This window comes from Cupressus sempervirens, chromosome 3 (genome assembly GCF_028749045.1).
Source record: "Cupressus sempervirens isolate cs-2001-9-10 chromosome 3, ASM2874904v1, whole genome shotgun sequence".
NCBI lineage: Eukaryota > Viridiplantae > Streptophyta > Pinopsida > Cupressales > Cupressaceae > Cupressus > Cupressus sempervirens.
This window is the reverse complement of record NC_143120.1, coordinates 830603502-830630870: the sequence shown is the minus strand read 5'-3', so window position 1 is coordinate 830630870 and position 27369 is coordinate 830603502. Positions and strand designations below refer to the sequence as shown.

The following is a 27369-nucleotide window of genomic DNA, read 5'->3' as shown; positions in this document are numbered from 1 at the left end:
TCTCTCCAATGGATGTGGATGATGTTATTTATGTGAGAAGGAAACTCTAAATTTAACAATCAAATATTGACTGGACACTTGTGATAAGTAATCTGTGATATGTCATAATGGCTTTAATCTTTTAAGTTGATAGGTAATGATAATCGAACCATATGATTGGGAACCAATTCAATGCTCTATGTTTCTCTCATCTAATGCTCTGTTTGGACTTTTTATCTTCTCAAATGTTAATTGCCACTGCTTTATATCTTCAAAGGATTATACATGGTGTCATATTTGCAGTGACCTGTCGAATATAATACCTGGTAGATTATCCTGCATTCGGTCAAACTTACCTTTGAGGTTCTGCCCCTTTAACATTTGATCTCTTCACCTTTCAAATACGGCTTGAGCCCTAGTATTCCTCTGGGAGTGTCTCTGCTACCAATAAAGCATCTAGTATTCTAAAAAACATAGTCATGTCTCCTAAATATTTGCTTCATATTGGACATGTATAATGAAAACATGTATAAGCCCGAAAACAAGTTGAGTGCATTAAGTGCCCACAATGAAGTGCCTTTATCAGGTTATTAGATGTGAAGATAAAATCCTTGCAAATAGTGCAGTTTGATTCAAAACCCTTCTCCTGACATTTGTGTACTATGACACTCTTCAACATACATCCATTACAATTCATATGATGGAAGTAATCAATACCAATCCCCTCACCAACTTGACATAAGTTACACAATGGACAATGGTAGATGTTCCTTTCATCATTGAAGAATTTGCATATGCTGTAGAAATAGCGTGCCATGGAAAACTCTTCACAAGATGGAGTAGCACAGGTTGCTGCAAGAGCCTGAATACAAAAATACCTCATGCACATCATATTCGTTGTTTCTTTCCTATCAATCAAGTGGTTATTATCTTCATTATGGCAGATCCTACAAGTGAATGGCTAGCCACAACAAGCGACAATCAGTTTACAATTCCTTTTATAATGCTTGTAGCCAAAACAATTTTTCTCCTCATCTCTATGTGATGGATGTTGTCTGCATATGTCTTCTCCATTGCCCCAAGAAGATGCTCCTGTCTGAGGCAACTATTGTGCATTCAAAAAATACATTCCTTATTTTTAAAGAAATAGTAGAATGTGCACCACTAATTATCGGAGGCAAAGGCACCACCATCCTCTTGCTATCATAAATCACTAGAAATATAGAAGAGCTCTCAATAATATGTAAAAACTTCTTTAATTTCATGTCGGACCTATAGTATTCCATGAGCTTATTAGCTCTAAATTCTCTCACCTATTTCAATGGAATAAACCTAATATGGGATGGTGGCAATGCCTCATATGTAAAAGGTCCATGTGACATGTCCAAGTCATGTGTTCCAATTGCAACCAAGTTTCTCTTCTTGCAAAGATTTTGTGGAGCTTGTCTTGAAGATCAATAAAGCTATTATACCTAGCTTCATCAAATGTGATATTCCTCAATACAATGCAAATAATAAATGGTCTTATCAAAGACATCTCTAGCCGAGGAACATGGTGCTTATATCAATAGCCTTTGATATAATTTGCAAGGACACATTATTGAATAAGGACTTGCCGATGCTCATTATACTTATATAGAGGCCAAACATCATCGCCATGATAAAATACCGCTTGCGAAAACAATTAAGCCTTGAGAAGATGATGGGGTAAGCTCAGATGTTGAGCATTTACATCATTTTAAATATGAAGAACACACGAAACTATGGAAAGACTTTCTGATTAGATATTCACTTTTCTAATTATTTATTTTGCACAAGTAGTAATTTTGTCAAACATTTTACATGTGTTTCAGACAAAGAATGGTATCCAAAGATAACAAATCTAGATGAAGTGTCCCATCTAAAATGTGTTGAATGACTTTTGGAGGATTATCATTATAAACATCCAAACAAGCAGCTGAGAAACCATGGCCATATGTAGGAAAAATGTCCTTGATTTCACTAATTTTTGACTCATGAATTACAATCTCTTCTATAGAGTTGAGCTCATCCTTCAATGTCAAGCTAGAAATGTCAAGAGCACCCTCATCTATCTTATAGTTTCTCAAGTTTTGGGGCTCTGAGTTACTTGCTAACTGGGATATATAACCATGTTGTGCTTCATCCAAGTGCATCCATCCATTCTAACAAAGCTCATCAATCTGGTTCATAAGTTTATGTCTTCTGTCAAGATTCTAGAGAAATGATCCACAAATAGTAAGCCTATCAACACTACCAGATCTTGCAACCATTTCACCAGTAATTTCACTCCTTAGTCCTGGATCCTCAACTTGTGCTAGAAATATCATTGAACTTGAATGATAAGACTTTTTGTCATTAAATATTTGAGTGATATAAAAAGTATACAATAGATTCCTAGAAAACTTTTCTATTCTTGCACACAACATCTTCAAACATGGTTGTAGGCACAACTCTAAGTTGTTGGAAGAATCTTTAATGGTATTTTCTGATGTCAAATTCAGGCCTTTCTCTACTACTAGTAGTAGTGTCTCGTGCATATAAGCAAACCTCGGAAGAAATTCTTGGTTACCTTCCTTGGAAACTCCTGAAGAGATGAATAATGGTGCAACAGGAGCATAGGCTTCCACAAAGGCATCCAAAATAATAACTGCATCATTTATGAAGTCCAATACCTCCCAAAGATCTCCATGAAGTTGTTCAACTAATGAATTCTCATTTTCTCTAGAGGAATGTAGGACCTCTAATGAAGAGGAGCACTGATGATCCATTGTATCAACTATAAGCAAGAACTGAGGAATCACTCCTCCCAAATTGTCAACCAATCCTAGCCGTGACTTTAGAGAATTGAAAACTAGTAATTGTGTCAAATCTGAATTGTCATGTCCATATATAGCAGCAATATCCATCAGCTTTGGCATGTCTAGCAAGCTCTTTCTCAACAAGAGATCTATGTGTTCCTTTTTCTAAGTCAAATGATGAACATAAAGTTGATGAAGCATAATAAATCATATCAAACTAAATCTATAATTTTGAATTGATGTAATGAATTTTGAATTGTGGCATAGGAACTTTCACATCTACATTAGAACTTTGATCTTTATCTTTTGTAGAAACATTGTTAAGCAAACTAGAAATTTTTTTGGAGAATTCTTCATGGGAGGTGACTTTAAAAGTTTTAAAAATGGTGTACTAAAAGTGCACCTACAAAATTGGAGCATACATTTATTGTTGGCTACTACATTACACAAGAACGATGCCGCACTAAAATACTTATGCTTGATTCATCTCCATCCTTGGGCATCACTATTATCAAGTTCCTCTTGCAACTATTAGTAGTTAGCATTTTAATTTTTAGGCATACGATTTTATTGTGATAATTTAGAATCAGATTTTGGCATTACTGTAGTCATTATTATAAGCCCATAGCAACATTGTGTGTGAGAATGAATTCAATAGAGGAGGTACATGTTGCATACCATTTGTTTGACGAAATGTCCATCTAATAGCACATATGATCAACATAATAGTTGTATGTCAATTATTTGTCAAAATATCAATTGGCTTTAGGTATGCATTCCATATCTAGTTTCCATGTATATGCATTGAGAATATCAAAAGAACTACACTTTAATATTAATTCATCATAAAAGGCATTATCATTTGCGAATATTCTAAATTTCTTAGCATTGAAAGGCAACAATACAATTGTTTGACAATATTCCTTGAGCGAAAGGGCTATTACATTGGTATCAGAGCCTAGTCCCTGCCATCCTGAGGGTTTAGAAATCACATGCAGCCACTTAGGGTTGGCTCTCATAGATTTTCCACTCATAGGTAAGCTTTTTTTGACAGGGAACAAGATTTTGATAGGCAGCTAGACACCATGGGTGACAGGCAAGAGTGTAGCCCACCAAGAGACAATAGGAATGAGGATCAGGAAAAAAGGAAATTTTAAAAAGAAATGGTTATAGGACAAGAGTGGATGGCTCAAGCTTTGTAGGCACTCACCACCATGGTTGAGAGCATGAACCCACAAGATAGACAAAATTAGGAACAAGGGGATAATAGGAGTGTAGTGGGATCACCTAGAACTCATAGAACTCTTTCCAAAACAATAGACAGGCCCACATGTCCAACTTTTGTTAGAGAGGAACCAGTATAAGAACCAATAGAGGAAGTTGAGGATGAGACATTTGCAGATATCCTCATCGCTACAAATGATGAATGGGAATTATTGGCACCATAGGTTCAGGAGAGGATGACCTTTGAACACTTTGTAAATCAAAGGAGAGAACATTATTAGTCACTCAAATTGGATAGGAGGCCTAGGGGTCAAAATAGTGAGTTGAAGAGGGCTATAGGCAAGCTTACTATGCCTACATTTGATGGGAGTGGTAAGATGACAGCTCAAGCTTGGATTCATAAGCTTGAAACATTCTTGGCACTGAGGCCAATGGTAGAGATTGAAGCTATCAAATATGCCATGTTGCATTTGGAGGGAGTAGTACATGATTGGTGGTACCATGGTATGGTAACACTTTAGCGTAATCAAGTGATAGAGTACTAGGACTTTGTGGATAGGTTGGTTGAAAGATTTGACAAGAAAGATCCAAAGATTTACTTTCAGGAATTAGCACAACTGAAATAAATAGGCAACTTGGAGTATTTCATTGGTGAATTTTAATAGTTAGAAATCATGGTACCAAACATTTCAGAGTGTAGATTGATAGTTCTTTTCATTGAGGGCCTATCTGAACCACTGAGAGGGTGGATAAAGACATTTGATCACATTTCTTTACAGGAAGCTATGAAAAAGGCAAGAAGTATGGAACATGCAATCCCAACAAACAAATTTTAGTCTAAAGGAGTATCTTCTAGTAAGGATAACAAACCATTTTATAAAAAATTAGAGAGGACTGAATTTAAAAATGATTCTAAAGATAGAACTCCAACACCTTTTAACAGGGAAACATTAAATGATTTGAGGAAGAAAAAATTATGTTTCCACTGTGAGGGACCCTATGATGCAAACCATGACTGTCCTCTTAGACCAAAGGGAAATGTTAATAGTATTATGTGGGCATACTATGAGGAATCAGAATAAGATAATTTAGACTAGCAGTCTGATATAAAAGAAATAGATGGTGAAAAAAAGGAAGACAATGTTGAAAACTTGTCTAAAAAATGGAGTCCATGGATGGGGAAGGAGATGGGAAACTTAGGGAATCTTGTCTCACTAGTATTAAGCAAGATGTATCATTTCAAATGAGAGGAGTACTAGCTAGACAACAAGTTATAACTTTGGTTGATACCTGTGCCACTCATAATTTCATTCATGCTAGGATGGTGGAGAAGCATGGCATATAGACATAGGAGTTTGGGGGAATTAGAGTGAGAGTAGTTGATGGCTATGTCCTCAATTGTGATCGTAAGATCATTGGACTCCAATTGGAAGTTAATAGTTATGCCTTTAAGACATATGTATGTTGTGCCTATGGGAGATATAGATATAGTCCTTGGGATGAGTTGGTTGCATGATATTGGTGAGTTCACTCTTAATCTCAAGGAGATGGAGATGAGGTTTAAAGTGAATGGGAAGACATAGATTCTTAAGGCAATCAGGGAAAATGATTTTAGAATGGTCTCTTTCTGGAGGATGGCTAGATTGATTTGACATGATTAGGTAGAGTGGGCAGCAGAGTGCATGTTAATTCCATCACAGGCGGGACAATAGAAGATCGAATATCCTCCTAATATTCAAGAGCTTAGAGTTAAACAGTTTAAGGTGTTCAATGACATTCCACTAGGTAGACCACCAGATAGGGGTATTGTCCACATTATTGAGTTAGAGGAGGGGGCTAAGCCCGTCATGATTACACCTTACAGGCATCCGAAGAGGTTGAAGGATGAATTTGAAAAAACCATAGAGGAGTTACTTGCTATGGGCCACATTAGACCAAGTAAGTCTCCTTTCACTTCTTTAGTGGTGTTGGTAAAGAAGAAGGATGGGACATTGAGGATGTGCACTAATTACAGGGTGCTTAATAGGAAGACAATTAAAAAAAGGTACCCCATTCCCAAGATCGATAAGTTGATAGATGAGCTTCATGGAGCTTGCTTCTTCTCAAAGATAGATTTGAAATAAGGTTATCACTAGATCATAGCTAGAGAATAGGACATCGAGAAGACAACCTTTAGATGTCACTATGGCCATTTTGAGTTTGTAGTTATGCCATTTGGGCTAACTAATGCACCTACTACTTTTCAGGAAACACCTCCCCCTCCTACGTCTTTAACAAGTGACCTCGCAATTAATTCTTTATTCGAGGGTTTTCCACCCTTAGTTGAGGAAATTTGTACTTCTCTTCTTTAATGATATCTTGGTGTATAGTAGATCTTGGTTCACCTTGAGATGGTGTTGGATATTTTGGGCAGAAAGTCCTTGAATGAAAAGGAGTCAAAGTGTGATTTGGATATGATAGAGTTGTTGTATTTGGGTCACATCATTAGTGCAGAAGGCATACAAAAGGATCTTGAAAAGATTTGTGTCATTGTGGAGTGGCCTTCACTGGTGAACCTTACACAGTTAAGGGGCTTTCTAGGATTATGTGGTTTCTACAGGAGATTTTTGGATGGATATTCTAGGCACGCAACACCCTTGAGAGATTTGATGAGAAAGGGAGCTTTCTTGTGGACCCCTGAGGCACAGGAGTGTTTTGATAAATTTAAGGAGTTGATGGCTTCTTGTCCAGTGTTAGGGTTACTAGATTTCAACAAAATTTTTGAGCTACATTGTGATGCTTTTAGAGAAGGCATTGAAGTGGTGCTTATGTAGGAGAAGAACCCTATTTCTTAGGAGCGTAGGAAATTAAGAGGGCTAGATTAGAGCTTCAACATGTATATGATAAGGAGATGTTAGCCATTATGCATGCTTTGGCTAAATTCAGGTAATATTTGGTAGGTAGCAAATTTTGTATCAAAACTAACCATAATAGCCTAAAACACTTTTTGGGGCAATGAGATCTCAATGATAGGCAACAAAAGTGGGTGAGTAAGTTATAGTCCAATGACTTTGATATTACATATTTTAAGGGGACACAAAATGTAGTTGCTGATGCTTTATCATGTAGGCCCCATTTGAGCTTATTGATAGATATATCAAAGGATTGGAGACACTTGATCCTTGCAGAGTATGCAAAGGATGTGTGGATAGCTGGATTCATAGATTGAACTATTCAGGACAGCGAATATGCCCTTGTGAATGAGCTCATCATTTACAAAGGGAAAATATTTTTGGTTCCAAGCTCAACAGTGAGGAAGATGGTTATGAAATATTTTCATGATTCACCTATGGAAGGACATCTTGGTTTCTACAAGACATACCAGTAGATTAGAGAGAACTTCACATGGAAAGGGCTCAAAGCAGAGGTACTTCAGTATGTTAGGAAGTGTCCCACCTGCTAGCAGAATAAGCAAGAACACTCCTATCCATCTGATTTACTTCAGCCACTTTCGATTCCTAATAGGAAGTGGAAGTGTTTATCTATGGACTTCATCATAAGACTGCTTAGAGCCCAAGGTAGGAATTACATATATGTAGTTGTGGATCGCCTTATGAAGTTTACACACTTCTTTCTAATCACTGCTACATACACTGCTACACAGGTGGCAGAGTTGTTCTTTGAGGAGATATTCAGATTACATAGCTTACCTTGGAGCATTGCGAGTGATATAGACACTAGGTTTATCAGTCATGTTTGGTAGGAGCTATTTAGGTTGTGTGCAATAGAGCTCACTCCAAGTACTAGCTACCACACTTAGACAGATGGTTAGATGGAGATAGTGAATAAATGGGTGGAGGGATATCTAGGAAATTATATAACAAGGCAACAAAAGGCATGGGTAAAGTGGATTTATCTCTGTGAGTATTGCTACAATACAACTTTTCACATGTCTATTTAGATGTCACCCTTTATGGCCCTGTATGGGTATGAGGCACCCAATTTTATGGATCTAATTTTGAGTGATAGTAGAGTGCTCAGTGTAGGTGATTTGTTATAGGAGAGTCAAGACATTGCTAACTCTCAAGGGTAATATAACCAAGGTGCAGAATCAATAGAAGCATTATGCAGACCAGAAAAGGATTGAGCAAACTTTTGAGGTTGGAGATATGGTGTATCTTATACTATACCCTTCAATCCACTCTCAAGAAGAGTGGTGCCAAGAAACTTAAGCCAAGATACTATAGTCCATTTAGGATCATCAAGAAAGTGGGAGAGGTGGCTTATGAGTTAGATTTTTCAGCAGAGAGCAAGGTGCACAATGTTTTTCATGTGGCACGCCTCAAGAAGGTGCTAGGACATCATATTGTTTCTTCTATAGTGCTTCCACCCTTAGATGATGAGGGAAAATTGGTATTGGTGCTAGAGGCTACCATTGATTTCAGGGAAAGAAACTTGAGGCGACGTACTATAAGGGAGTATTTGGTGAAATGGAAGTACCTGCTAGTAGAGGATGCAACATGATTTTGCAGCATCTAGACTTGAAGTTTCTTGAGGACAAGTAATTTCAAGGAGGGCAAACTGTAATGTCCTCATCCTTTTAGCATCTCAGTGGAGTTCTTGGCCTTTACATTCTCTGAAGGCTAAGTGAAGAAATAAGGATAAATTGATTAAATTAGTTTCTTATAAAGTCATTAAAAAAATTAAAATTAAAAGGTGACTTTATATTTAATTAATTTAATTTTCTAAAAGTGCAATTAATTATTTTATTACAAGGGAGAAGATTCTAGAGAGTGCATTTTCTAAAAATACAATTAATTATTGTATTGGAAAGGGGGAAGCTTCTAGAAAATGCAATTAAATAATATTTTATTTCCTTCTAGAAGGGTGAAGGAAAAGAATAAATAGAGGGGAGAGCTTCATTGTTAATCATCTGATTATTGTGAATTGCATTTGATATAAACTTGGGAGAAGAAACTAAGGTTTCTGATTTCAGTCAGCCATTGGAGAATATCAACTCTTCAGTGTTGAAACCATTTGAGGTGGTGAAATATCCACTAAATTTGGTATTTAGGAGAGCTTAAATTTAGGAGTTCTTTGTGCTTAAATTGGAGCATACATTTATTGTTGGATGCTACAGTACACAAGAATGATGCTGCGCTACAGTACTTATGCTTGATTCCACTCCATCCTTGGGCATCACTATTATTAGGTTCCTCTTGCAGCTATTAGTAATTAGCATTATAATTTTTAGGCATATGATTTTGCTATGATAATTTATAATTAGATTTTGGCATTACTATAGCCATTATTGAAAGCCCATAGCAACATTGTACATGAGAATGAATTCAATAAAGGAGATACATGTTGCATACCATCTGTTTGATGAAATGTCCATCTAATAGCACATATGATCAGCATAATAGTTGTATGTCAATTGTTTTACAAAATGTTAGTTGGCTTTAGGTATGCATTCCATATCTAGTTTTCATGTATATGTATTGAAAATATCAAAAGAACTGCACTTGCATATTAGTTCATTGCAAGAGACATTATCATTTGCGAACATTCTAAATTTATTAGCATTGAAAGGTAGCAATACAAGTGTTTGACAATATTCCTTCAGTGCAAGGGATATTACAAAAAAATATAGAAAGAAAAATGATTACAAGGGATATAAGGAAAAAGGAAAGAAGTCATGCTATATTGCTAAGGAGGAGCAGACCAAGTCAGATTCTGATGATGAGAATGAAGGTGAAGTGGTATTTAATGCTATTAAAGAAGACCTAGAAGAGGAAATGTATGAGGAAGGAAAATATCTTATTTATCATGTTAGTAAAAGTGATACACATATTATTGATAGTGGATGTTCACATCACATGACTAGTGATATTAATAAGTTTGATAAGCTAGAAGAATACGATGGTGGAACTATTAAACTTAGAGATGATGTTCCATGTCTTGTGAAAGGTAGAGGATCATTGATGCTAAATGATAAAATTAGATGTGATGATATTTTTTGGGTTCAAGGACTAAAATAATTTTTTTTGAGTATTTCACAACTAAATAGTATAGATCATAAATTAGAGTTTTAGAACATGAAGGTAAAGATCTATGATGATAGAAACTTGATTGGTACTACAGAGAAAACCAGAGGTAACCCATTTTACCTAAATCCTACAATTAGTACATGACTATTTTGTAGAATTAAAGACATATGACTATGGCATAAGAGTCCTTGTCATGTAAATTTTGAGAATATGGTCAAAGTGAGCAGAAAGAAGAAAGTGAGAGACTTAGTGAATTTGCATAAACATGAAATGCTATTTGTAAGCAATGTCAACTTAGTAAGATGATGAAGTCTATTTTTCCAAGTAAGAAACATTCATCTAATGACATCTTGGAGTTGGTACATATTGATTTGTGTGGTCTTAAAAAATTTGAGAGCTACTATGGAGATAGATATTTTATAATGTTTGTTGATGATTATTCTAGAATGATGACAATAATATTTTTGAAGTTTAAATTTGATGCTTTTTAAATGTTCAAGTGGTATAAGGAAAGAGTTGAAAAAGAAAATAATAAAAAATTGAAATGTTTGAGATTTGGTAGAGGTGGTAAGTTTATGTATAATGAATTCAATATATTTTGTGTTGAACTTGAAATTAAGAAACAACTATCTGCACCAAGGAGACCACATTAGAGTGGAATTGCAGATAGAAGAAGAAAATCCATTATTGATTGTGCAAGAACACTAATTGAAAAAGGAGCTGCGCAAATATTTTGTAGAGAGGGTGTAAGGATTTTTGTTTACACCCTCAACCAAGTTTAGTTGAAGAAAGTTAAAAATAAGACACCATATGAACTCTAGTATGGTCATACACTGAATGTAAGTTATTTCAAAATATTTGGAAGTAGGTGTTATATTCATAAAGATGTAGGGAATGGAAAGTTTGATTCAAAAGGTGATGAAGGTATAGGTTTCTATACTAGGAGCAAGGCTTACAAATATTTACTAACACGATTATTGAAAGTGAAAATATTAGAATTGACGAGTTTGAAATTAAGAACGATGAGGAGAGCACTAAGGAATCTAAGGATTATAACAAGTTTGTGTGTGTCTATGATGATACATCTGCTACTATATCTGAGCACCAAACTAAGTCATTACAATGGTACACTAAGAAATAATAGAGATATATCAAGCAATAACCTACATTACCCAAGCCACATACATAACAATCCAAGCAGAATGCTGAGCCCTAACCAAGTGAAAATAATGCTGGAGATCATTGAAATAAACTTGTCTTAACAATGCATGTGAGAAGGAATCATTCACAAGATCAAATAATTGGAGAAAAGAATGTTGTAATCATGAATAATAAGTAAGGCGAAGGACAATACATGTTTGATTGATGTATTTAAACCAAGAACTATGAAAGCTACACTTGATAATGCTGACTAGATCAATGCTATGAATGAGGAAATAGATCAAATTGAGAAGAACAATACATGGACACTTATATTGAGACCCAAATACAAGAATTTAATTGGGACCAAGTGGATATGTAGGAACAAATTGAATGACAAAGGAGAAGTTGTGAGGAATAAAGCCAAACTTTTTTGTAAAGGTTATGTCCAAGAAGAAGGTAATGATTATGGTGAAACCTTTGCACCTATAGCTAGATTGGAAGGTGTCAGAATACTGTTGGCTTATGCAACTTACAAGATATATAAAGTCTATTAAATATATGTTAAGTTTTCATTTCTAAATGGAATAATAAAAGAATATGTCTACATTGAACAACTTGAAGGGTTTGTGGTGCCAAATCAAGAGCACCTAGCATGAAAACTGAATAAAGTACTGTATGGATTGAAATAAGCATCAAGAGAATGGTATGAAAGGTTGCATTCATATTTGATCAAGATTGGATTTGGTAGAACAAGTGAAAATAGTAATTTATACTTGATAAGTGAAGCTGAAAACAAGGTCCTAATAGCTGAGATATTTGTTGATGATATAATATTTGGTGGTAATGATTTTTTGTGCAAATCATTTTTTGATCAGATGAGCAAAGAATTTGAGATGTCTATTTTTTTATTTGTTTAAAATTTCATCAAACACAAGGTGGTATATATGTGACCCAATCTAAGTATATAAAGGACATATTGACATTTGGTATGGATGAGTTAAGGCTAGTTGGAACACCTACGATTAATGGATGTAAATTATCTTAGAAAGACAATACTACTAAAATGAATGAGACATAATATAGATTAGTGATTTGAAAGTTGTAATATGTTGTACGCAATAAACCTGATATTACACATGGAGTTGAAATAGTTGCAATATTTTTCATCAAATCCCAAGGAGATAGATATGAATACAGCTAAAAGGATATCCATATATTGGAAAGGAACATAAGACTGTGGACTATGGTACAAGCAAGAAGGTGATTTTGAGCTTGGATTTTATACTGATGCTGATTGGGCATGAAAATGTTGATGTAACAAAGAGAACTATTGGTGGAACTTATTTTTAGGAGAAAGGTTGATTACATGGTTGAGAAAGAAACAAATTTGTATCTCACATTCTAGTGTTGAAGCTGAGTATGTTGTTGGTGCTATGAATTGTTCAAATATTGTATGGATTAAGCAATTGTTGGAAGGTATGCAAGAAGAAGTCACAAAACCTATTTCAATCTATTGTGACGATACAAGTTCTATTAAAATATCAAAGAATCCTGGGATGTATGCAAAAAAAAAGCACATATCTATCAAGTATCATTAATTGAGGGAGAGCATTCAAGATAAACAAGTAAGACTAGAGTCTATGAAATCTAAGGAGAAAATTGAAGATATATTCACAAAGCCATTTCTTAATGATGGTTTTGAGTATCTGAGAGGTAAATTAGGGGTTCATTAGGAGAAGATGTATGTTGCATGAATTCATTGATTATCATAATATATTTTTGGAGTTAATGCAAGAGTTCACTCTTTAGGGATGATTCCCTGAAGTTGTAAAGGTGATTGTAATGAAGTAGATGAATAAATAAATGCAAGGTACAAAGTATTACTATAAGGTTTTATAGGTTTATCATTGAAAGTTATAGTTACCTTTGGCATTTCTATCAAAGAAAGAGATGAGAAACAAATGAAAGATGAGCAAGTTAGGGAGAGAGAATATGAATGAATATGATATCCTAAGGGGGAGAATACTAATGAGAGACGTATGTATACACATCAAATGAGTGATTGGTATGATGAAGTATTTTATAGTCAAAGGGAAAGTAATTACATAGTGGATAAAAGTGGATGGAGATAAGCTAGAGAACCTAATGCTAAACCTATTACAAAGAACATGAATGAATTCAAAGAAGTGAAGATTTCTTTGCATTTTATGTTTTATAATGTAATATTATATAGTGTAATATCTTATGTCTTTTTGTGTTGCCATCAATGCTAAAGGGGGAGATTGTTAGCCCCAACTGACAATGCTATCAATATATTTGAAAGAGTCATAGTGGTTGTTATTGATTTCAAGCCTTAGTTGGTTAGACATTATGCTAATTCAGTAGTGTGCCATATCATTTGATTGACGAAGAAGATTTGAAAAAGGTATGATGATTTAAGTGTTGATAAATGTATGGTATTCAATGAGCACTTGGATGAGTTAGAATTTGATAGTACAATGTTGGTTTGATTATTTTATATGATTTAATTAAGCATTCAAATAACTACTATAGTTGTCATCGAGCACCTGTTGAAGAAATGAATAAAGTGTAGTGTCAACCAAGCAATTTCAGTGTTAACCGAGTCTAGTGTTGACTGAGAAAGATGTGATGTTAACCGAGCATGAAAATGAAAAATATCTTTAGAAAAGATTCAATCTAAGGCTAACATTTGATGAAAATAAAGATTATTTGAGAAGTTTCAAAAATAAGGATGAAGTTTGTTTTTGATAAAAACAACAACCAAAAACTAGGGGGCTGACCCTTTACAATAGTGGTGGAACCATCAAGGATGAAGTTTGTTATGAGATCAACGAATAGAGAAATTCAAAGAAGATACGATTAAGGAAATTTAACAACTAAAAATGGAGCACAAAGTTCAAGGTGGAAGCATATTTCCTGATTGTCTAGATTCAATAAACATGAACCTAATTAAGATCTAATGATTGTGATTAAGCAAAAAACCTAGAATATTCTAGAGAAATGATTTTTTTTCTAGTTCAAGGATGAAATTAATGTTTATTGTTATTGATTTATCTAATACCATTGATCGCATTTTAGATGGAGAAGTTGAAGAAGTAAGGAGAGCTGAGCATAATTGCATTGTGCAGATCAAGCAAAGGAAGTGCTAAGTTAATGTGTGAAGTGTATGAATTAGCCATAAAGGAAATATAAAGAGATTGAGTGACAAAAATTTCTAAACATGCAAGGTAGTGCTAAACCTAACAAATCATTTCACTTTTACTCTCTAATAATTGTAGTAAACAAAATCTCTTAACCAAGTGGACCTAACATTATTTTAAAATCCTTTATGGTTATATTTTATTGAATGTTTTGTAAGTCCTTTAGTATAGGCCATTCTTTAGAATTTTCAAAGAACGAACAAGTTCTAGATGATCTTTGGTGAAAATCCTCTAATAAGAGCATATTAACAATGTTTATGTAACCTTTAACAAGGTTGTCTCCTAATATTGCTCACTTCAAAAGAGTGAAAATTTTGGGTTGCGAGTTCCTAGGTGGTTTTTCCTTTAATAGGGTTTTTACTTTATATACATGGTCAAATTTGTGTGCATGCTTATTATGTTGCAAGTTTATTTCATTTTTACTGTTTATTGCTACAACTTAGTATAAGGTGGAAGATAACTCTGATACTCAATATATTGAGTTGAAAACTTATTGCAAAGTTTATACCAGTTTATATTTTGATGTTAGATCTAGTTACCGAGCTAATAATATGAAAGATTAAAGTGTTTGAGTTGGTGATACGTATTTTTAAGGTCTCTACGATAACTAATTATAATTGGTTCACCCCCCTTCTCAGTTATCTAATAGATCATTTTGTCTTTTATTTGATCTATCAGAAATCCTTATAGATTCATTTGATTTGATAATATAATATTTCATATTTTTAGAGCTCAAACCATTTCGTTGTTATTCTATTCTTCCTAGTAACATGCTAACTTTGAATTCAGGTGATCTTGGCTTCATAAAGTTGGATTGACAACTTCTATGAATCCCATATCTTAGTATTTAACAAAAAAATGGACATACATTCAAAATAAATTATAGATGAAAAATTGAAAATATTTGAATTCAAAATAAATTATATGGTTAGATATCTAACAGAGATATCTACAATCTCATGTAACCTAATTTTATCAATATTTAAGCATGAGTAAATCTGATGGAGGGTACACAAAAAAAGTTACGATTTTTTTGTAAGTTTTCTATAAAACACATCTCAAACCCATTTGACTCCACTAGGATTTTGGTTTGGATCTCCAAGGAAAATACAAGCCTTAGGCTTGGTGGATTCCAATGTGTTAAAAAGTACATGCATGCTATAACATGTGCACACTATCGAAACATAGTGGATTACATAGCACATATTCCATTTGGGGCAATAAAGAAAGACTAGAAAATACTTTTAAATAGGGCATACTCATGCCAATTTAACCACTAAAATCACACATAAAATGTAACATTTAAGTATAAGTTGGAAGAACTTAAGTTACATTTTATGTATATACTTTTAGAATGTTTAAGAGTGATTTCAACTTCATTGTAGTTAAAATAAATATTTTAAATTTTTAAGAAATCACAGACTATTGATTATAACGTTAATCCCTTGACTTATGCATGATTATTTTTGAACTCTCTCTCTCTCTCTCTCTCTCTCTCTCTCTCTCTCTCTCTCTCTCTCTCTCTCTCTCTCTCTCTCTCTCTCTCTCTCTCTCAGGACTACTATATGTCATATGGTTCCTAAAGGGTCTAATGGGGTCATAAGTGATCCTAGGAACTCTTACCATCCCACTCTCTCTCTCCTGCTACCCTCTCTCACCCTCTATTTCTCTCTATCATTCTCTCCCCTAGGTACTCCTACTTCCCTTTCTCTCTCTCTATATGGTAAGGGGTCTTAAGTATTTTTAGAATACATTAATACATAATATGACCCTTTAGGACCCCTTAAGACCAATGTATGGTAAGTGGTCTTAAGATGTAATCAGACACATTAATGTTTTATAGGTTTCCTTACCATGTATTAACATATAATAAGGGATCATAAGGGATCATACAAGATAATAATATTTCTTAAAATCCCTTAAGACCTCTTAGGACCCACTTCTATAAATTAATGTATAGTAAGGTGTCTTAAGGGTTGCACGGGGTCTGAAGATACCTTAACAAGCCATAAGAATTCCAATATTTAGACCAAATGGTGCTAACATGTCATAAGGGGTCTTAAGACACACTAATTTAGACTAGATCCCCTTATGACACTGTAGGACTCCTTACCATAAATTAATACATGGTAAGGGGTCCTAAGGGGTCCCAAGACATTAATAGTGTGTCCTAAGTGCCCTTATGATCCCTCATCCTTTATGGTAAGGAGTTTTAAGGGGTCTCTAGGGGTCCTAGGACACATTAATGTGACCTAAAATTAAATAAGACTTGTTAGAACCCATTAAGAATATTTACCATGTATTATTATATGGTAGGGGGTCCTAGACTAGGGTCATAAGTGGATTTTTGGACACATTAATGTATCCAAGGACCACTTGAGATCCGTGGAACCCTTACTATCCACTAATATATGGTAAGTATTCTTGAGGGGTTGTAAGGGGTCTTAAGGGGTCATATGACACATTAATGTGTTCTAAATCCCCATATGACCCCTTAGTAGATATATTAGTGAATGGTAAGAGGTCCTCAAATCTCTTACAATCCCTTTGGGAATCATAAGATGCATGGTAAGGGGTCCAAAGGGGTTAGTAGGGGTCCTATAGTACATTAATGTATTCTAGGACCTCTTATAGCCCCTACAGACTTGTTACCATATACAAGCACCACATTAATATATTGTAGTGTGTAATACACCCCTTAATGTGCTCTAAGGGGTACTGATGAGTTCTAATGTGCCTTAATTGGTCCTAATGTGTCCTAGGTGGTTGTAATGAGTCTTAGGGATACTTAGAATCCATTGTGACCCCTTATGATATAATATAATCATTTACATCCCATTGATGTGTCCTACAATAGTTAATATGTTTGTAAGGGGTCCTAAGACTACTTATGACCCATTATGATCCCTTTTTATATGCTAGGACCACTTCAAACCAAATAGGGTACGCTAGTACTGACTATAACTACTTATGACCCATTATGACCTCTTAAGACACATTAGTGTGTGCTATGATGGTTAATGTGTAGTAAGGGGTTGTAATTGGTTCTTAAATTTCCTAATGGTTCACAATATATCCTAAGTGGCCCTAATGTGTTATAAGGGGTCATAGGTTCACTTAGAACACATTAAGATCCATTATAACTAATTAGTCTGTCTTATGCCTCTTAGTGTGGTCTAAGGGGTATTAATGGGTTCTAATGCATTCTAAATGGTCCTAGTGCATCCTAAGGGGTATTACCGAGTCCTAATGGGTTGTAAAATTACTTAAGAACAATTTTAACCTCTTATGATAAATCAAGACCTCTTAGGACACGTTAGTGTATCCTACGATGGTTAACGTGTTAGGAGGGGTCATAATGGGCTATAATGTGTCATAATGAGTCCTAGTGTGTGCTAATGGGTCCTAAGATGTCCTAATGTGTCTTAATGGTACCTAATGTGCCTAATGACTCCTTAGGATACATTAGGACATATTAGACTCCTAAAGTGTTCCCTATAATGATTAATATGCTCTAAGGAGTCATAATGTGTCTTAATGTGTCATAATTAGACCCCTAAAATTAGGACTGATTATAACCCTAAAATGTATCCTATGATTATTAATGTGTTATAAGGAGTCTTAATATGTGTTAATGGGTATGAATGGGTTCCAACGGGTCCTAAAGGTTCTTATGATCACTTAAGACCCATTAAAACCCCTTAAATTAACATTCAAATATATTAGGACACATTATAAAATATTACTTTTCTACAATGATTAATGTGTTGTAAGGGGTCCTAAGAGCTCCTAATGTGCCATAAGGGGTCCTTATGGGTCTTAATGTCTCATAAGGAGTCATAATGTGTCCTAAGGGTCCCAAAACCACATAGGTCCCATTATAACCCCTAATGATACATTATAACCCTAAAGTGCACCCTACAAAAATTAATGGGTTCTCTCTGCCTCCCTTTATCTCCCTTCCCTTTTGACCTTCTCTAGTTGTCTACCAATATATCTCTCAGCCTAATTCTCACCCCTCTCTCTCCCTCTCCTACTCCCTCTCTCTTGCCTCCCTCTTTCTCCCTCCCTACTAACACAATTAAACATACATGTCAATTGCCAAACTAAAATTATAATATAATGGATATAATGAGTAATGATATTTAAATGTCATGCAAAAGTAAAGGAATTGAGGTTACAATAATTATCCCAATAGGAAACATGTTCATTATAGTTGATTCCTGAAATTTGGCTAAGTCTCAAATTTCTTAAAAGTCTCAAAATCGAGAATCTTTGTCTTATCTTCTATGAAGCTAAAATTGCTCTCAAATATCTTAAAAGTATATACATAAAATGTAACTAAAAATTATACATAAATATTACATTTTATGTATTATCCCAATGCTAAAGTTGTCTTTATAGGCCCTAGTGGATTTTACATGCAAACTTAGAAGGCCTTCTAATATGTAAATGTATTTATTTAAGAATTTTACATAGGGCACACACACATTATAGCACGAATGTACTACAACGCGAACACACTATAGCACGACTACATTATACCTCATATAGAAAAAAAGAGACATTTTTTTTGTCCCCCATTTTTGTGCACTTACCAATATGTATGTACGTATTCATACATATACATGTATAAGCACATACTATATATAAATACACACATATGAGTGTACATGTAGACATATATGTATGTGTGTGTGTGTGTGTGTGTGTGTGTGTGTGTGTGTGTATTCATGGTATGATGGATGTTGCATTGTAGTTCTAAGTATTCTATATCATTCATGTTATGTTGATGATGAGATCTAACATTGGTTAGAAATTAAACTTAAATTGTGGATGCAAGTATGGTATGACCAATTTTTTTCCATCAATATTATGATTTTGATGCAAGGTTCGTAGGGATAAAATCCACTCCCAAGCTACCCTTGCCAGAGTTACACATAATGTTAGGATTAAACCACAGACATAAATAACAACTACATGCAACTATAACCAATAACATAAAATAATAGATCACACAGAAAAGAACACAAGGCACCAAGATTTAACGTGATTCACCCAATCCCTGGGCTACATCCACTAAAAAACAAGTCCAATATTTTTATGATCTAGTGATTACAACCTGATTACAATCTGTAATCTTATAGCTCAATACTACTGCAAGAACCAATTTCGCATCACACCTTATGAAACAATCCCTAACCCTAAGCCCTTTTATAAAAGTATTTTAACCGCTTTAGGGTTATAATTAATAATTATATGTCGGCCCAAAATCTCGATAAAATAGGGCCCCAAAGAATTTATGAAGTATGTACAGTACCTTACTGATTAGTCACCACAATCTAACAATCTCCCTCTTGGGGGCTGATCAAGCTCCACACTAAACAACAATCTCCCACTTGGAGACTGATCCTGTAGCAATACCACTACTGCATGGAGCTCCCACTAGATCAAACCACCCTGGACTCTACTGTTCTTTTATTCATATTCAGTCTAAAAGACCAACCGAAGCTGAAGAGGAGTTCAACTTCTCCCTTGTTACTACCTTTGTCAACATATCTACTGGATTGTCATTGGTATGTATTTTCTCTAGCTTTAACTATCCATCCTCCAAAATTGACTGCATGAAATGGTACTATAACTATATGTGTTTGGTCTTTGAATGTAGAGCTAAATTCTTTGCAAGATGAATAACACTTTGACTATCTGAGAAAAAATAATTATCCTTCTGAGGATGTCCCAATTCTCGCAAGAAGAACTGAAGCCATATCATCTCCTTGGCTGCCTCTGTAGCAGCTACATACTTTGCCTATGTAGTGGATAAATCATTAACCTTTTGTAACCTAGAAACCCAACTCACGACTGCCCCACCAATAGTAAAGACGTAACCTGTAGTACTCCACTTGGTATCAATATCCCCTGCCAAATCTCAGTCAACATAGCCCTATAAATCAATAGTAGAGCCCCCAAAGTGTAAACATTTATTAGATGTTCCTCTCAAATATCTGAGAATCCATTTGATTGCATTCCAATGCTCAATTCCTGGATGACTCATATACCTGCTAACAACTCCCACTGCATGTGCAATATTTGGCCTAGTACATACTTGAGCATACATCAAGATTTTTACAACTGAAGCATAGGGTACCTTGGACATCTTATCCTGCTCTTCTTGTGTCTTAGGACACATCACCGTAGTCAATTTCAAATGACCAAGTAAAGGTGTGCTAACATCTTTAGCATTCTCCATAGAGAAATCTTGCAACACCTCAACATAATCAGCTTGAGATAGCATTAATGTTCTATTTTTCCTATCTCTGCAAATCTTCATACCAAAGATTTTTTTTGCTACCCCCAAATCCTTCATAGCAAATGCATGTGCTAATTGGCTTTTTAGCCCCTTAATGTGATCCATGTTAGACCTAGCTACAAGCATACCATCAACATATAAACATAAAATAATGTATCTATCATCATCCAACCTCTTAAAGTAGACACAATGATCTGAATGACATCTATTGTAACCATGCTCATGCATAAAATTGTCAAATTTTAGATACCATTGCTGAGGTGCTTGCTTCAAGCCATATAAACTTTTCTTCAATTTGCACACTAAGTTCTCCTTACCTTTGACCACAAATCCCTGTGGCTGAGCCATATAAATCTCTTCATCCAAATCACCATGAAGGAAGGCTATTTTAGCATCCAACTACTCTAAATGCAAATCTTTAGTAGCCACTAGACTTAAAATAGTACAGATAGAAGTCATTTTAACAACAGGAGAAAATATCTCATCAAAATCAATTCCCTTTTTCTGTGCAAATCCTTTTACAACTAACCTAGCTTTAAGTATTTTCTTACCTCCATCCTCTTCTTTTAACCTATAAACCCACTTATTCTATAAAGCTTTTTTACCTGCAAGCAACTTGCACAAATCCCATGTCTTATTCTTTAGCAAAGAGTCCATTTCATCTTTTATTGCAAACTCCCACTGAATCTTAGTATCCACCTACATAGCTTCATCATAACTTTTAGGTTCACCAACATTAGTAAGTAAAATAGAATACAAAGAGGGAGAAAATCTTTGTGGAGGTCTAATTTACCTTGTTGACCATCTAAAATTCACTGGTGTTTGTGGTATTTGTTGTTGCGGTTGTTGCACATCATGAGAAATGGTTGGAACATCAGCTTTTGGAGTATCATCCAGCACTACATAATCATCTTCTTTCTTCTCATGTTGCTGCAACAGATCATTGTACAACACTTTTTCATTAAATATGAAATCCCTGCTTCTTACAATTTTATGATTTTCAAAATTTGAAAGCTTATAACCGAACTCATTAATGCCATATCCAAAAAATACACATTTCTTTGACTAAGCTTCTAGCTTGGTTCTATTTTCAGAATCTATGTGAGAAAATGCTTCAGAACTGAAGGTTTTGAGAAAAGAATAACTCACCTTCTTACAAGTCCATGCCTCCTCTGGGATACCACAACCCAAAGGAGTAGATGGACCTCTATTAATAAAATATACAATAGTATTGACATCCTCTACCCACATGTGTAAGGGAAACCCATCATGCAACCTCATGCTCCTTGCACGTTCCATTATAGTCCTATTCATGCGTTCAACCACTCCATTTTCCTATGGAGTCATTGGAATAATTTTTTGTCTACAAATACCATTAGTGGAGAAATAATCTTCAAATTCATGACTACAATACTCACCACCATTATCAGATCTGAGACATTTTAATTTTTTTCCAGTCTCATTTTCAACCAAGCATTTCTATTTCTTAAAAGTTTGAAATACATCAGATTTCTGTCTAAGGAAATAAACCCATACTTTTCTAGTTGCATCATCAATAAATGTAACATAGTAATGAGAGCCACCAAGGGAAAATACTTGAGCCAGTCCCCATATATCGGTATCAAGCTCTAATTTCTCCCTTTTATTTTCCTTCCCAGTCTTTGAAAAACTCACTCTCTTTTATTTTCCATACACGCAACTTTCACAAAAATCCATATTAACACATTTTAGACCTGGTAAAATTTTCTTTGAATGAAGTACTTTCATACCTTTCTTACTAATGTGCCCAAGTTTTTTGTGCCACAACGCTGTATCAGAATCTACAACAACAATTTGTTCTCCCTACTCAGTTGCAGCAATTGTTCCTGAACATTCATTTTTCTTTGAAACAATTAAAGTAGAAGGAACAATATGACCTGTACAAAGATATAAGGTGCCTACTTTCACACCTTTTGCTACTACAAGGGAACCTTTTGAAACCTTCCAATTTTTATCATTAAAAGTAACTACACAACCCTCATCACCGAGTTGCCCTACTGAAATTAAATTTCTACTAAGCTTTGGAACATGTCTTACCTCATGTAATAGCCAATGATTCCCATTCTGCAACTTAATCTTAATTTTTCCCTTTCCAACAATCTGACAGAGTTCATTATCCCCCAAATAAACAAGCCCAAAATCCCCTTGGACATAATCAATGAAATAACCTCTATGAGGTGTAGCATGAAATGAAGAACTAGAATCTAAAACCCATGAATCATTAACACTTTCTAAAGACAGAAGCAAAACATCTTCTTTAGATTTGTTACTTACCACATTTGCCTCTTTGTCTCCATTTGATTTATCTCCTTCATTTTTCTTTTGATTCTAGCAATCTTTCTTTTTGTGCCTCGATTTTCTACAATACCAGCAGTCATTCGGTCCTCTCGATTGAGACCTCCTCCCCTTTGAATTTCCTCTTGATTTTCCATGATTTCTAGATTACTTCCTCTCTCAGTCGTTCTACCCCTGCTTTGTGCATTTAAAGCACTTCCTGATGTAGATCTACTTGAGGTTTTTCTACGAGTTTTCTCACTCAAAATAACACCGATCACATCATCACATTTTAGGGTACTAAATCCAGGAACATAATTACTCGCAACCATTACCAAGCCATTCTAGCTTTCAGGCAAAAAACACAAAATCAAGAGAGCCCTAATTTCTTCTTCAAAATTGATACCCATAGAAGATAATTGACTAGTAATAGTATTAAACTCATTTAAATGATCTGTAACAGATCCACCTTTTTCCATTTTCATATTAAATAAATGCTTCATGAGAAATACCTTGTTTGAAGAAGAGGGCTTTTCATACAGTGTTGCTAGGATTTTCATCAATTCTTCTGTCATCTTTTCTTTTGTAATATTAAATGCCATCAATGGTGCCGGGCATAATTGAATGCTTCCAAGTGCCTTCCTATCCAAAAGATCCCATTCATCATTTGACATAGATCCCTGATTCTTGGCTTTGCCTTCCAACGGATTCCATAAATCCTTCTGATACAGATAGTCTTCCATTTGCATCTTCCATAACTAGAAGTTCTGCCCATTAAACCTATCAACCCTCAGCTTACCCTCATCTTCCATTGTTCCCACTCAACCTTGAGACTCTCACTCAATTGTGAAACTTTCCTATAGAGGATAACTGAAAAACAACTAGGCTATGATACCACTTGTTAGGATTAAACCATAGACATAAATAACAATTACATGCAAACATAACCAATAACAGAAAATAATAGATCACACAAAAAAGAACACAAGGCACCAAGATTTAATGTGGTTCACCCAATTCCTGGGCTACGTCCACCAAACAACAAGTCCAATATTTTTATGATCTAGTGATTACAACCTGATTACAATCTGTAATCCCTTACAGCTCAATACTGCCGCAAGAACCAATTTCACATCACACCTTATGAAACAATCCCTAACCCTAAGCCCTTTTATACAAGTATTTTAACCACTTTAGGGTTATAATTAATAATTATATGTCGGCCCAAACTCCCAATAAAATAGGGCCCAATTTTTTTTTTTTGGGGTGATGCCCCGAACCCCAAAGAATTTATGAAGTATGCACAGTACCCTCCTGATTAGTCACCACGATCTAATAATCTCCCACTTGGGGGCTGATCAGGCTCCACACTAAACAACACATAGAAGCCTACTAGTATAGGAGAAATGAGAAGAAGTTATAGAGATATCAATGTAGATATGATGAGACAATCTTCAATCAACATGCTAGACACAAGGCCTACCTAGTTGCATCCATATACATTCAAAATACAATCTACAACCTTAATATATTAGGCTTATAGATCCAAAGTTTTGTATTTTATTTCTATCTAACTTCATTGTACTTTTCCTAATCCTAAATCTCTAATTATATAGACAACAAGACCACCAATAGGCCTGTCAGGAAGATTATTACAAAAAAATATAGGTCTTTCCCCAAAGAAAAAATCTAAGACCTTATAATTTAGAAAATTAACTTTTGTGGGGACAAAGACAGGTCCACATGTGATCCACAAAGATATTCCCAAGGCCACAAAAGCCACGATGCCAAAAAAACCTCACCAAAGCCAAACCTACATATTACTTGAGCTATTAGGAAGTAATCACGACTCAAACAAAGAGAAGGATAAGTCTCAAAAATGATATAATTAGTTTTTGTGATCTTAGGTATAAGATCCAAGACAGGTCTACATTAAAGAGCTTACTATGTGGAAAGAGAAAACTCAAACAACAATGACCATTCCTTAAAAAATAGATAGGAACAATAAAAGAAAATATTTTTGGTTAATGAAATATTTCCAAAGTACCCAAGATGCTACACTATATTAGACACCTTGGATAAATAAGGACTGATGCCCATATCAAGAAGCCCTAATTCTCTAAGAAGTATCGTAAAGATCCAAATCAAATTGATATATCCAAGAAATGTCTTCAATAGGTTTATTCTACCATTGAACCAAGTAATCTTTGTAATCCTTTCCTCTGGTGCTTTTACTTATTCTAGTATCCAAAATCTTATCAATCCCCTCTATCTTCTTCTTAGGATAATCAGGTTTATCAATTATCTCTTCATCAAATTCATGATACTCAAAGATATCTGATATATTGAACACATGTGAGATATCCATATCCTCATGAAATTTAACTTGAAAAGCATTACCACTACCATGTTTCTTCAAGATTCTATTGGGTCCAAACTTCTCCATTTTCAACTTATTGTATGTACCAACTAGAAATTTGTACTTCTTCAAATGTACCATTACCTCATCAACAACCTCAAAAGTATTGTCTTATTTTATTACCTTCTCTGTCTTTATATCCTCAAATATTTTCATGTAGGTTATTCTTCACTCCTTCATGCAAATTATTCATAAAGTCCAAAAATTCTTATGCTTCAACACTATTCTTCACTTCAGTGTCCAATTTCCTTAATACAATAATTCCTCTAGGACTCATGCCTTTCACAATCTTAGAAGGAGTCTATTGGTCATGTTTTCACTTCATGCTTTTTTGAATATGTCTCATAGTGAATGTTCTTGGTTATTTATATGAACATTAGGGTTTGGTCCCTTTTTAATTTATTAACCCTAAGAAAACCCTAGTTAGTGTTTTAAAAAAATGTTACCCTAAGCAAGTTTTTTAGGTTGTATGCCTTTTCCTTATAATCAAGTAGATAAATAATTTTAAAATACCTCTTTCTGGGAACCTTTAAAATTCATTTTGTTCCCTAAAGTTCCTGAGATAATCTTTACCATCAGATCTTTTTAAAATCTATGGTGGTCACATTGTCGCTATGAGAAATCACAAGGTCATAATTTTACTTGCCTTTAATAAGCCTTGTTAGCACGTTGGAATGTCAGAAGTGTTAGACAAAATTAAGGATATACTCTAACAAGAAATTACTTGCTGGTCTATGTCATTATATCTCCTTGAAATCAATGGTGGTCGTGTTGTCGCTACTAGAAGTTTTAGGAACTTTACCAATTGCGACATAACAAGCTCCCATGAAAAGAGAATACAAGAGGACCTGATTTTAAAAGTAGCACCATAAAGACTACCTATCATAAATGGCCATGTCAACATTGTTAGGATGGTATGATTTCATATGCCACTATGGATCCACACTCAAGGAAATGTACTTCCTAATTTGTGCTGTCAGATCTCTTCAAGATCGACAGTAGTCTCTATGTCATTATAAGAACTTCCTCGAATTTTACTATTTGCAACATGGTGGCCAAAGTAAAGTTAGGTGGAATCACCACATTTGTAATGGAATGATCATGGAGTACTCATCATCCAATCAAGGCAGCATCAATGATGGTCGCTATGTCGCTATGAGAAGTTGCTTGATGTTTATGCTTAGCGACATGGTGAGAGCATGATACATGTCCAAAAGTGCCAGTGGGTCTAGTGTAACTTGCCAAAAATGAAAGGAAAGGCCTATGTGGAAAGTTTTAATTGGATTGACCACCAACTTGGAAGATTAAAATTGAGTCATTAACGATTTTATTCCTTAATCGTCAGATTTTTTGAAATCAATGACTTGTTTTTAATATTAGAAGGTGAAGCCACCCTATTTTTCTTACGATCCATTTATTTAAATTAAGGCTCCCTGTGTGATGTAAAACTAGAGATATATTGCAAGATTTCACAAATTCTTCTCCACACAAACAAATTTGAAATTTTCAGAGAGCCAAGAACTTGTTGAAGAATTTTTTGTGCTTGGTTGAATTGTAAAACAGTTTTTTTTATCTACTGCTTGTTGCATAATTTTGAAAAAGATAACAAAGAGCCAAGTAAGTATCTTAATCTATTAAATAGTTCAAATAATTTTGGTATTCTACATAATTATCAACATATGCCTCCAAAGAAGGGTTTCTCCAGGAAAGTAGAATATGCCAATAGAAACATACATGATGATTTTTTGGAACAGCTAACTGAGCCCACAAATGAGTCAACCTAGATAAAAATGCTAGCCCCTATGAACCCTAGGCTTAGGATTGCAGGTGGTTTATATGACAAAGGAAATTGGGTTAGGGATGCTAGCACCTCAAAAATCGGGTCCATCTTTTTAAGAAATGGTTTTTTAGA

The 27369-nt window shown here is 34.7% G+C and overlaps 1 pseudogene; it reads right to left on the bottom strand.

Annotated features, from left to right (window-relative positions):
- Positions 1 to 1817: 1817 nt before the first annotated feature.
- LOC149569356 (uncharacterized) overlaps positions 1818 to 27369 on the bottom strand; it is a 108672-nt pseudogene continuing 83120 nt past the window's right edge.